The sequence below is a fragment of the Ranitomeya imitator genome, chromosome 5, assembly GCF_032444005.1.
Source record: "Ranitomeya imitator isolate aRanImi1 chromosome 5, aRanImi1.pri, whole genome shotgun sequence".
NCBI classification, from domain to species: domain Eukaryota; kingdom Metazoa; phylum Chordata; class Amphibia; order Anura; family Dendrobatidae; genus Ranitomeya; species Ranitomeya imitator.
In genome coordinates, this window is record NC_091286.1 from 56,513,259 (window position 1) to 56,525,262 (window position 12,004).

A 12,004-nucleotide genomic window follows, 5' to 3' on the forward strand; every position below is an offset into this window, starting at 1 on the left:
TACCCATGTGCATATAAAGGTATGGTTTGCGTTTCTCTTGAGCTGGGCATTATATGGCTGTGTGTTCACTAGTTGGGCTCAGTCCGTCTCAGCCCTTATCTACATGCATGTCACTTGACAAATGGTAAGGTTTTTAATATCAGGCCGGGGTCACACTAGCGTATTGCATCCGATGCGAGAACATCGGATGCGATATGCCAATGACACTCGGCTCCTGCTAGCAGCAGAGCAGGAGCCGAGTGTCATCCGTCTGTGCTCCGATTCTCTCGCACAGGGAGGATCGGAGCACAGCCGCGGAGGAGGCGGAGAAATGACTTTCTCCAACTCCTCCATTGCTGGGATCCGCTTATAACGCACATCACTCGGATGATATCCGAGTGGTGTGCGCTGTCTCACTCGCACCCATAGGCTTATATGGGTGCGAGTGAGCCGAGAGTTTTCCTCGGTCCGAGACAATCGCAGCATGCTGCGATTGTCTCGGACCGAGGAAAACGGCCGACAAAAAGTCGGCTGCTGGGAGCGGCCCCTTATGTTAACATTGGTCCGAGTGCAATGCGATTTTTTTATCGCCTTGCACTCGGCCGTTTTAAACGCCAGTGTGACGCCGGCCTTAGAGAGTTAGGACTGTCCCAATTACGGTCACCATGAACAGGTGGGATGGCTTTCGCACTTTTTTGATCAAAAAACATGTTAACTAAATACCGCTTATTATTTTCCTGCACTATGCTATTTTATTTATTGCAGGGAATTTGTTTTTGTCTTTGCTTTCTTTTGTACTCAATCATAGTTGCAGATTTAATTAATTTTGAATTCGTTATACATAGTGTACTTTTTGACAAGAAACCAAAAAAAAAATCAAATAATAATTAAGAAAAAAAACAATACCTCTAATTAACCTATATTCAGGCATAAAAACTAAGCTGCTCATAGACATAGGCCCCGGATCACCAGCGCCTGTTTTTTGCCTAGTTTGCACCCAATTCATTATTCTATTTGCGCCCTTTTTAAGTCAAGCTTATATGTGCTTGACTGTTTGTTTTCCACTTTGTGAGTGGAGTCTGGTAGTTCCAGATGTTCTGGCTGATTCCCCAATTGCGATTTTTTGAAAAGTAAAAAAATTTGTTGCAATGTCACTCCAGTATCCTCCACCAGTACGCTAGCACGTTGGCACAATTTGAGACTTTTAGTGCCAAAAGTCGCAGAAGAAGTTCAGGACCGGAAGAAGGCCCCTTTTTAACTTTGTGCCAAATACATTAATCGCATGCGCCACTTTGATGAATGCGATGCCAAGAACAGCAACCAATATCACAAGATAAAAAGGAAAGTGACTTAAAAAGAAAAGCGAATGATGAATCAGGGCCATTATGTTTTTTTTGCTGGCAGATCCCCTTCTGACAATTTATTGTATACATTAATACCCTAAGTTCCTAAGGAAGGATCACCGGAGGAAAAACTAAAATCAGCCATCTTGGGTCGTCTTACACAGTCAAGATAAAGCGTACATAACAAGCACAGATCTGATATGTAGTAAGTCGATTTATGTTCACTTAGGTTTATCCTAACTTAGTAATGAACTGGACGTGGCTTCGTACAAATGATCGCTCGTGTGATCTTTGGATCCCTCCTCCTGTTCTATATATTACATTACTGACGGCAGGACATCCGTGGTTTAAATGACCAACAATGATATTGAGAATGGCGAGATCACCGACAACCTAACATTTTCTAATTTGATCACTGGGCAAAATTACACTGGGCAATGATCAGGAACGAATGTTTTTTTCTCTATGCCAAACTACTATTGTTCGCTGGCATTAGTAAAGTTCGGAGGTGCTTAACAGCTGCTCGCCCACCTCCCCTACGAAGAAGTAATATGGAAATGTAGCTGAGCTACAGAGCATAGCGGGGGTATACACGGCAGGACAATATCTCATCGTCAGATGGCATCACTGCGGATGGCATGTAGCATCACGCCCGTTATACTGTAATAGAGCCAAGTTATTAATTTGTTCCTAATATATAAAATAAGACAAAAATGCATTTTAAAAGAAAAAGAAAGAAACTTCACTCACCAGTGAGGGGATTCGCACTTACTATAAAACTTCTGTTACCAAAAAGCAGCCAAGACCCTGAGATATTAATACAGAAGCTGGAGGTTCCTGCCCAGCCGAGCGTTCACGCCATTGACAGGGCTGCAACCCTATCTGAAGGGCTATTGTGCGACTGATGTAATGAGTCTGTAATTACCTATTAATAATGCAGAAATCTATCACTTTGCTTAGGACGACCTTACATTTACATTCCAATTATGTATATGCATAAAAATCAGCTCATCCAGCACAAATGAGATCCAACAAGTGTCGGAGCGAACACTTGGGAGAATCAGATGGTGAAGAGCCTACACAACCATGTGGCAGCCAAGCTTTAAAGAAGGTGTTTTTCATTACGTACAAATGGCTTCAGGGTTTTTGCTTCTTTTTTGTTTTTTTGTTTTTTTAGGAACACCGCCTGCTCCAGGTATTACACTTTTGCTGCATTTTTTACTCAAGGCTTCTCTACCTATCGACTTATAGGAAAATGTCGTATAAAACATTATAATTTAAAAATGCCCTTAAAAAAAACATAACGGGGAGGGAAGGTCTAGACTCTAGAGAACCACAATATTCAGTCTTTGCAATGTATTATACGTCTTTCTGATCAGTTCCTGATCATTTTTTATAGAATTATTATTATTATTTTGCTAAAATAATCCAAGAAAAGTAAAGTTGATTGGCACATCCGAAAAATAGATAAAATCTTCAAATACCTTATTATTCCAGAAGTATCAAGCAATTAAAACCCACATGTTGCTGATAGAAAAAAACATTGACGTGTTTCTAGTACTATCAACAACATGTGGATTTTAATTGCTTGATACTTCTGGAATAAAATTACATTTTATATTTTATAAAATTTTTGGGATGTGACGATCAACTTTAATTTTCTTATATTAAATTCCTGACAGTCAGCATTATTTTAAATGGTACCCAATGCATGCAAAGAACAGATTGGGTCATTCACAGCACGGTAAGCAATTTATTCTTCCGTTTTTAATTAACCACTAAAATACCTTTAAAACTGCATTTCCATAACATTGATTTTAATATATATTGTAAACATGTTTGGAAGATTCAAATCAACAGTGGTTTGCCTTTTATTTTTTATCCTGCTTTTTTAACTGTATTTCACACATTGTGCCCCCAATAGGCATCAGAGATGTTTGGAAGGATATTCAGCATTTAAACACATTTTTGTTCCTGCCCATTTTCCCTGTAACGGAGGTTTGCATATAAACCTAACTAAAGGGTTTTTTCAGGACAATTTTATTTTTTTTTTAATATAGGCCTAAGAACTCACAAGCATGTCTGTCTGTCTACCCAGCTCAGAGTGGTCCTGGATCATTACTGTCCCTTGTCAGCAAAGCAGCTCCTCCTCTTCCTGGCTGCTCTGTCGACAGGGCGTGACTGCCAGCATCATGCGGATTGACAGCTGGCTCACCCCAGTTAGGCAGCAGAGAGCTGGCTGTCAATCAGTATGATGTAGGCAGTGACGCTCTGTCAACAGATCAGAGCGGAAGAGAAGCCGATGCTCTGTCAATGTGACATTAGCAGAAGCTGGAGAATAACCAGCAGGAGCGCTCTGTGACCACTCTATGCCAAGATAGATCATGGCGGACAGAATAGGCAGATGGTTAGCAACAACGAGACTGTTAGTTCTTAGGCCTGTAGTAAAAAGTAATCCCGGATAACCTCTTTAAAGATATGTTCACACACTGCGTTTCCGATTATTTTTTTTATTTTTTTTTTTACATTTACCTTATTTTACTTTGATTTTCACAGCAAAACAACTAATCGGGAAAGCATCCTTACAGGAAAAAGTCAGCCTCCGATCTGCACTATAGAGCTCATTTTTAAACCGTTCATCCCCCAGCCCTTTTTCACATTCATAGACTGAATAAATGTCCTGACATATTCTCTCACGCAATCTCCGTTCCTCCCAAGACCTCCTTCTCTGCTACACACTTATTCGTTCCTCACCCAATCGCCTCCAAGACTTTTCCCGAATATCCCCCATCCTCTTGAATTCTGTGCCCCAACATCTAATAATAAACCACATTCTGATCCTTTAGATAGAACTTGAAAACCCATCTCTTCAAGAAAGTCTACAGCCTGCACTGACCCCGCTGCCTCCTCACCACCACCGCAGCTCCTGCAACCCTTGACCTACTGTCTCCTTCCCCACCATCCTGTAGAATGTAAGCCCGCAAGGGCAGGGTCCTCGCCCCTCTGTACCAGTCTGTCATTGTTAGTTTGCTTACTGTAAGTGATATCTATAACTTTGTATGTAACCCCTTCTCATGTACAGCACCATGGAAGCAATGGTGCTATATAAATAATAATAATAAATAAATACGTCGAGACTCGGGAGGGACGGAGCGCTATTGGACTCGAAATTACCTAGAATAGTTTGCGGACTCCATATACAGAGCCCCTAAGTGTCAGAAGTGAATAATCCCCCTTCAAGTGACCCCATTTTGGAAATGCTACCCCTCTGGGAATTTCTCTATCACTGTAGTGATGATTTTGAGTCTATGGATGTCAGTGAGCCAAACCTCAGACTCCTTAATTTCCCTGAATCCCGACTCCACAGCACTAGTCACTACTGAGCATGTACATATAGTGCAGCACAGATTCATCTCATCTACGACCCCAGAGCACTGGTCACTACTAAGCCTGTACATGAAATGCAGCACAGATTCATCTCAGCTATGACTACACAGCACTGGTCACTAATGAGGATGTACATAAAGTGCAGCACAGATTCATCGCAGCTACGACCCCACAGCACTGGTCACTACTGAGCATGTACATAAAGTGCAGCACAAATTCATCTCAGCTACGACCCCACAGCACTGGTCACTACTGAGCATGTACATAAAGTGCAGCACAGATTCATCTCAGCTACGACCCCACAGCACTGGTCACTACTGAGCATGTACATAAAGTGCAGCTCAGATTCATCTCATCTACGACCCCACAGCACTGGTCACTACTGAGCATGGACATATAGTGCAGCACAGATTCATCTCAACTATGACCCCACAGTACTGGTCACTACTGAGCATGTACATATAGTGCAGCACAGATTCATCTCAACTCCAACCCCACAGCACTGGTCACTACTGAGCATGTACATAAAGTGCAGCACAGATTCATCTCAGCTACAACCCCACAGCACTGGTCACTACTGAGCATGTACATAAAGTGCAGCACAGATTCATCTCAACTCCAACCCCACAGCACTGGTCACAACTGAGCATGTACATAAAGTGCAGCTCAGATTCATCTCAACTATGACCCCACAGCACTGGTCACTACTGAGCATGTACATAAAGTGCAGCACAGGTTCATCTCATCTACGACCCCACAGCACTGGTCACTACTGAGCATGTACATAAAGTGCAGCACAGATTCATCTCAACTCCAACCCCACAGCACTGGTCACTACTGAGCATGTACATAAAGTGCAGCACAGATTCATCTCATCTACGACCCCACAGCACTGGTCACTACTGAGCATGTACATACAGTGCAGCACAGATTCATCTCATCTACGACCCCACAGCACTGGTCACTACTGAGCATGTACATATAGTGCAGCACAGATTCATCTCATCTACGACCCCACAGCACTGGTCACTACTGAGCATGTACATATAGTTCAGCACAGATTCATCTCATCTACGACCCCACAGCACTGGTCACTACTGAGCATGTACATATAGTGCAGCACAGATTCATCTCAACTACGACCCCACAGCACTGGTCACTACTGAGCATGTACATAAAGTGCAGCACAGATTCATCTCAGCTACGACCCCACAGCACTGATCACTACTGAGCATGGACATAAAGTGCAGCACAGATTCATCTCAACTATCAGATCAGGAACAGAACAGTCATTTATAGCACATTTCATAATTTTCCTAAATTCTAGTGAAAACATTTACATCACATCTTGCATTGCACTGCTGTACCCAATGTATTATATATTTTAGGAGTTGATCCATCTTTTACTGACCCAGACTCCACCAAAATGGACACTGACTCCTCAACCCTGGTGCCTAGTACATTGTGGTGCCCAGCTCGTGCTCCTGTAGTCACGCACCCCGTAAATTAGGCGGGCTATCATCGCTAAAGAAAAGCCAAACGTGGATGCTAAATGTGGTTTAAGCACACTGGGGCTCATTAGGGAGGAGGCATTTGGATTTGGGAGTGCAGAATTTGCTGTATTTCTTCTGGGGGCGAGGAGCCATTTAGTTTTTCCAGAGTCTTTGTGCTACCAGTAATGTGGAAGCCCCCTATATTTCCATTAACAGATGACAGACCTGAGAGGGAACTTGTTTTTTTGTGGATTCAGTTGAACCTTATATTGGGAACATTTTACACAACAATTTGGATCACATTTCTTCTGCACTCTATGCTCTGAGTGATGTGATTCAGATGAAACCCCCGAGGGAGCCACTCACTATAATGAGGTAGCAGAGTTACTCTGGACTCTGCCTGGACCCCGTCTTGTCCTTCTTTTCAGAGGTGCACAAAACTGTAGTGCGCCGTGCTTTTCTATACGCCTAAAAAGACGGACACCAACAGAACATAGGCCAGACAGCATCCACAGTGCCTTCATCTGCCTCATTATTGGGAATCTCCTGCCAGGGGTTCCGTTTGAATCCCATATTTCAGAGATTTACGCGGAAACCACGATGTAAGCGCTCAGCGCAGAGCCCTACGTTTTGGGAGGCAGAATGAACAAATCAACAGTAGGTGGAGAATTGGGTTTTATTTACATGGTGTGTCAGCTCCTATTCTCAGCAGGAACTTATAGGCCACTGTTTCTGGGTGACCCTGAGGCCATCTTTTGGCCTGGGTCACCATGGAGAGCATAGGCACAACGCGCTGGCGATCGCGTTGTGCCGATCGGGGCAAAGAGTGAGCTCCCAATCACCTTGTGCTTAACCCACATTCACTACATTGGATCAGTTCTGTTTACACCACCATCAGGAAGGCAGATAAGTGGCCTCCTGCTCCTGCATGATCTCCCTGCACTTGTGGAACGTGCAATTATGTACCAAGGCGTCATATGTGATAAGGACCGATGGTTGCCCCTTTCAGATTTTTTTTTTCCTATAAACTCCATTAGTAGTAAATAAACAAACTGCTCTTAAGGCTATGTGCACACATTCAGGAATTCATGCAGAAAATTCCTGTGAAAAACCGGACATTTTCTGCATGAAATCCGCAAGAAAACCGCATGCGTTTTTTGCCGCGGTTTTGCCGCGTTTTTGCCGCGTTTTTGCAGCGGTTTTTTCCGGACACTTCCCAATGCATTTTGGAGTGGGAAATCCGCAGAAAAACCGCAAAAAGATAGAGCATGTCCGGATTTTGTGCCTGATGCGTTTATTTTGCGGAAAAAAACGCATCATGTGCACAAAACATGCGGAATTCATTCTAAATGATGGGATGCTTATTGTATGCGGTTTTTTTGCGGTTTTATAGCGTTTTTATCGGGAAAAACCGCTAAAAAACCGCGAAAAAACCGGAACGTGTGAACACAGCCTTACTCATCTTTTCCAGGTCCCGTGCCAAGACTTCACTGCAGCTCCTGGTGTCTGTTATTGTCTGCAGAGCTAACATCACGTCAACAGCGCTGCAGCCAGTCAGTGAGCTCTCCAAGACATTGAGCTGACTGGCTGCAGCGCTGCTAATGTGGCATCAGCATTGTAGACAAAAAACAGATAATGGGAGTAGCGACTGAGACTCAGTGCAGGACCAGGGGAGGGTGAGTAAAGTGTGTCTTCTTTTTTACCACTAAGCTTATAAGAAAAACTTTTCTGTAAAGGGGACGACCCGATTAAAATATTGCGACAAGAAGTAGATAAAAAAACAAAAGTGGTGAACATCACTTTAAGGTTCGCTCACACGAGGTAAATACACATCACAAAAATCATCCAAGGGCCGAAATCAAAAGAATCTCATTTTTATGTCATGGATTTGCAGCCTAGAATTATGCGGGTCTATGAGCCGATTAATCACATCACATGGGCTAAACCGAGTTCTCCCAGAATAGGGCTGGAAAACCAAGGGCATATGTGAATAACAACACATTACCCAATGAAAACACTGGGATCTGTTGTGGGTGTAAATTGGGGGGGCAGCCTCTGCGGGTGTAAGCTGGGGGGCAGCCTCTGCGGGTGTAAGCTGGGGGGCAGCCTCTGCGGGTGTAAGCTGGGGGGGCAGCCTCTGCGGGTGTAAGCTGGTGGGCAGCCTCTGCGGGTGTAAACTGGGGGGCAGCCTCTGCGGGTGTAAGCTGGGGGGCAGCCTCTGCGGGTGTAAGCTGGGGGGCAGCCTCTGCGGGTGTAAACTGGGGGGCAGCCTCCGCGGGTGTAAGCTGGGTGTAAGCTGGGGGGGCAGCCTCTGCGGGTGTAAGCTGGGGGGCACCCTCTGCGGGTGTAAACTGGGGGTCAGCCTCTGCGGGTGTAAGCTGGGGGCAGCCTCTGTCTTCGGGTGTAAGCTGGGGGGGGCAGCCTCTGCGGGTGTAAGCTGGGGGGGCAGTCTCGGGCGGGTGTAGCTGGGGGGGCAGCCTTGGGCGGGTGTAAGCTTGGGGGGGGGGCAGCCTCTGTGGGTGTAAGCTGGGGGGCAGCCTCTGTGGGTGTAAGCTGGGGGGCAGCCTCTGTGGGTGTAAGCTGGGGGGGCAGCCTCTGCGGGTGTAAGCTGGGGGGGCACCCTCTGCGGGTGTAAACTGGGGGGCAGCCTCTGCGGGTGTAAACTGGGGGGCAGCCTCTGTCTTCGGGTGGAAGCTGGGGGGGCAGCCTCTGCGGGTGTAAGCTGGGGGGGAACCTCGGGCGGGTGTAAGCTGGGGGGGGCAGCCTCTGTGGGTGTAAGCTGGCGGGGCAGCCTCTGTGGGTGTAAGCTGGCGGGGCAGCCTCGGGCGGGTGTAAGCTGGCGGGGCAGCCTCGGGCGGGTGTAAGCTGGCGGGGCAGCCTCGGGCGGGTGTAAACTGGCGGGGCAGCCTCGGGCGGGTGTAAGCTGGGGGACAGCCTCGGGCGGGTGTAAGCTGGTGGGGGGCAGCCTCTGCGGGTGTAAGCTGGTGGGGGGCAGCCTCTGCGGGTGTAGCTGGGGGGGCAGTCTCGGGCGGGTGTAAGCTGGTGGTCAGCCTCTGCGGGTGTAAGCTGGGAGGGGCAGTCTCTGCGGGTGTAAGCTGGGGGGTAGCCTCTGCGGTTGTAAGCTGGGGGGCCAGCCTCTGCGGGTGTAGCTGGGGGGGGGGGGGGGGCAGCCTCTGCGGGTGTAAACTGGGGAGCAGCCTCTGTGGGTGCAAGCTGGTGGGCAGCCTCTGCGGGTGTAAGCTGGGGGGGCAGCCTCAGGCGGGTGTAAACTGGGGGGGCAGCCTCGGGCGGGTGTAAACTGGGGGGGGGCAGCCTCGGACGGGTGTAAGCTGGGGGGGGCAGCCTCTGTGGGTGTAAGCTGGTGGGGGGCAGCCTCTGTGGGTGTAAGCTGGGGGGGGCAGCCTCGGACGGGTGTAAGCTGGGGGGGGCAGCCTCTGTGGGTGTAAGCTGGGGGGGGCAGCCTCTGTGGGTGTAAGCTGGGGGGGCAGCCTCTGTGGGTGTAAGCTGGGGGGGGCAGCCTCGGGCGGGTGTAAGCTGGGGGGGGCAGCCTCGGGCGGGTGTAAGCTGGGGGGGGCAGCCTCGGGCGGGTGTAAGCTGGGGGGGGCAGCCTCGGACGGGTGTAAGCTGGGGGGGCAGCCTCTGTGGGTGTAAGCTGGGGGGGGCAGCCTCTGTGGGTGTAAGCTGGTGGGGGCAGCCTCTGTGGGTGTAAGCTGGGGGGGGGCAGCCTCTGTGGGTGTAAGCTGGGGGGGGCAGCCTCTGTGGGTGTAAGCTGGTGGGGGCAGCCTCTGTGGGTGTAAGCTGGGGGGGGGCAGCCTCTGTGGGTGTAAGCTGGGGGGGGCAGCCTCTGTGGGTGTAAGCTGGTGGGGGCAGCCTCTGTGGGTGTAAGCTGGGGGGGGGCAGCCTCTGTGGGTGTAGTAAGGTCAACCATTAGTTGTCACTCTACTCCCTGTAACCAGACACAACCTGTACACTGGGGGGGGGGGGGCGCATGGGGTAATTGGGGGAAGTTTCCTATATAAGGCAGAGCACTGTATTCTGTGTACAGAGAATCAGTGCAGTGATGGCTAATGCCGCCCGCGGTCTGCGCTGTGTACTGTGCGGTACATACGATAGCAGTGAGCACAGGACACACACGGCTCCTACCTCCCGTCCTATTACCGGGCTCCGCCGCAGGACACGTAATGTCAGCGCTCCCGCCTCTCACTACAGGCGGCAGAGGCCTCCGCCGTCTCCTAGCAACCAGCAGCCTCGACGTCTGTGCAGTGAGGGGCGGGGCCATGCTCCCGGCTGCACTGATTTCTGTGGTGACCGCCTCATGTGCCGGGACCGGCAGTGTACACTATATACACCCTGTGCAGCGCACCCGCCCGCACACGGGTCTCTGAGAGGGGACAACGTCCGTAGCGGTCACCGATCCCACAACCAGTCATTGCGCGGAGTATAGTCCTCACCGTGAAATACTCACTTTACAGTCCTCTCTAATCAGCCCTCACTATCCGCTCCTCACCGCGCAGTCCTCACTATCCGCTCCTCACCGTACATCCCTCACTATCCGCTCCTCACCGCGCAGTCCTCACTATCCGCTCCTCACCGTGCAGCCCTCACTATCCGCTCCTCACCGTGCAGCCCTCACTATCCGCTTCTCACCGTGCAGCCCTCACTATCCGCTCCTCACCGTACATCCCTCACTATCCGCTCCTCACCGTACAGCCCTCACTATCCGCTCCTCACCGTGCAGTCCTCACTATCCGCTCCTCACCGTGCAGCCCTCACTATCCGCTCCTCACCGTACATCCCTCACTATCCGCTCCTCACCGTACAGCCCTCACTATCCGCTCCTCACCGTGCAGCCCTCACTATCCGCTCCTCACCGTACAGCCCTTACTATCCGCTCCTCACCGTGCAGCCCTCACTATCCGCTCCTCACCGTACAGCCCTTACTATCCGCTCCTCACCGTGCAGCCCTCACTATCCGCTTCTCACCGTGCAGCCCTCACTATCCGCTCCTCACCGTGCAGTCCTCACTATCCGCTCCTCACCGTACATCCCTCACTATCCGCGCCTCATCGTGCAGCCCTCACTATCCGCTCCTCACCGTGCAGCCCTCACTATCCGCTCCTCACCGTACATCCCTCACTATCCGCGCCTCACCGTGCAGCCCTCACTATCCGCTCCTCACCGTGCAGCCCTCACTATCCGCTCCTCACCGTGCAGCCCTCACTATCCGCTCCTCACCGTACATCCCTCACTATCCGCGCCTCACCGTGCAGCCCTCACTATCCGCTCCTCACCGTGCAGCCCTCACTATCCGCTCCTCACCGTGCAGCCCTCACTATCCGCTCCTCACCGTACATCCCTCACTATCCGCTCCTCACCGTGCAGCCCTCACTATCCGCTCCTCACCGTGCAGCCCTCACTATCCGCTCCTCACCGTACATCCCTCACTATCCGCTCCTCACCGTACATCCCTCACTATCCGCGCCTCACCGTGCAGCCCTCACCTTCCGCTCCTCACCGCGCAGCCCTCACTATCCGCTCCTCACCGCGTACTATCCGCTCCTCACCGTGCAGTCCTCACTATCCGCTCCTCACCGTGCAGCCCTCACTATCCGCTCCTAACCGCGGAGCCCTCACTATCCGCTCCTCACCGCGGAGCCCTCACTATCCGCTCCTCACCGTGCAGCCCTCACTATCCGCTCCTCACCGTGCAGCCCTCACTATCCGCTCCTCACCGTGCAGCCCTCACTATCCGCTCCTCACCGTGCAGCCCTCACTATCCGCTCCTCACCATGCAGCCCTCAC

The 12,004-nt window shown here is 50.2% G+C and overlaps 1 protein-coding gene across 1 annotated transcript in view; it reads right to left on the bottom strand.

The window, feature by feature from the left end:
• The window catches only part of WDPCP (WD repeat containing planar cell polarity effector), a 380,247-nt gene extending 369,665 nt beyond the window's left edge, over positions 1 to 10,582 (bottom strand). Inside the window, exon 1 of the mRNA XM_069768696.1 lies at positions 10,346 to 10,582. The gene's annotated coding sequence lies outside the window, so the exon portion shown is untranslated. The remainder of the gene's footprint in view (positions 1 to 10,345) is intronic.
• Positions 10,583 to 12,004: the final 1,422 nt, after the last annotated feature.